Source organism: Myotis davidii, unplaced genomic scaffold (assembly GCF_000327345.1).
Source record: "Myotis davidii unplaced genomic scaffold, ASM32734v1 scaffold390, whole genome shotgun sequence".
In the NCBI taxonomy this organism is placed as follows: Eukaryota; Metazoa; Chordata; class Mammalia; order Chiroptera; family Vespertilionidae; genus Myotis; species Myotis davidii.
The window spans coordinates 766372-767673 of record NW_006282748.1 but is presented as its reverse complement, the minus strand read 5'-3'; the positions used below and the strand labels follow the sequence as shown (position 1 = coordinate 767673).

The 1302-nt window shown below is 39.2% G+C and overlaps 1 long non-coding RNA gene across 3 annotated transcripts in view; it reads right to left on the bottom strand.

The window, feature by feature from the left end:
* Positions 1-1302, bottom strand: part of LOC107182392 — a 15842-nt gene that overhangs the window by 12269 nt on the left and 2271 nt on the right. The window contains exons 2-3 of one of the 3 annotated variants that reach the window (XR_001513114.1): positions 984-1099; positions 111-320 (exon numbers count right to left, since the gene is read on the bottom strand). This is a non-coding gene — a long non-coding RNA (uncharacterized LOC107182392). Of the gene's footprint in view, positions 1-110; positions 321-959; positions 1100-1302 lie in introns of those variants that run through there. The other 2 variants (XR_001513115.1, XR_001513113.1) reach the window with 2 other exon arrangements.

The following is a 1302-nucleotide window of genomic DNA, read 5'->3' as shown; positions in this document are numbered from 1 at the left end:
CTATACCCCCTCTCTGTTCTCTGTAAAAAATCAATAAAATATATATTTTTTTAAAAATCTATTTAAGCCAACACATTATCCACCCCCCCCCCCAAAAAGGATTACTGAGCCTTTCAAGGAATAAAAAAAGCAGAAATAATATATGTAGACAGGCAAAAAGAGATATGGTCCTTAAGGGAATGTGAATGTGAATGTGAATAGAACTTGAACAATGGAGAGCAGTCTGCTTCTTAGATCTTCTGATGTATGATGTTTGGTGCATTTCCAACAGCGATCAGAAGGTGCTGGCAGCGGCCCACCTGGCTGGCCTGCACGACCATCTGGAAGAAAGGGAAGTGCGGGCCACATGCTGGTCCGCCTGACACCGGGCACTGGTTGTTTGCTCGTTTTTGCAGCGCATGGTTAGTGAGGAGTGAACCAACTCCCGATCACCCACGGCCTCAAAGGATTTCAAGTGTCTCACTGAAATATTAAAGGGGACTTTTCAGCAACAGAAGGTGTCAAGCTTGGAATGACGTGTTACCGAGTCTTTAAAAATTGGTCTGAAGTGTATCCCTCAGTCTAATTTAAGGCCAGTGTTATCTTTTCCTCCGACTGTGACTAGAGAAAGCCATCTTTATCATGCTGCTCGTATCTAGTGACCCAGACTTTAAGTCTCTGACTGAAATATATAGCTTTGAGGTTGAAAACTGTTATCTCCCCCAAACATTCTATTCTGGGAGGAAATCACTTTGTAAAACAGCAAGAGACCAGCCTAATTCCTTGCTTCTTTTTAAAAAACAAAGATACAATATGCACAAGGATTATTCAGACACCAGAGGTAAAAAATACTTGATCGTAAAACAGGTGACTTTTAAATGTTACAAGGATCGTGGGCAAAGTGGGTACAGAATAGATTTTCAATGGCCCTTTCCCTATCTTGAAGGATTTATAACCAGTGCTGCTGTTGTTGTTTTGGGTTTTGTTTTGTTTTGTTTTTTTACCTTGTTTGAAACTAGCCCACAGACGACAAGCACTGTGGGGCCAGCTTCACTATTACATTTCCTCCTTTACGACCACCACCAGTGTTGTTTTATCACAGTTTCACTGAATTCCAAGCCTGCCACATGGGAATAAGCAGCAAAATATTAAAAGACTAGAGAAAATTCATAACTAATCACGGTTTAATGCAAATGCTCTTTCTAAAAAATAAAAACCTTAAAGGAAAAAACTAACATAGATTCTCTAATAATATCCTTAGGGGTAAAATGGGGAAAAAATAATGAAAACTGAGAAAATATGAAGTAATATAAATATAGGTAA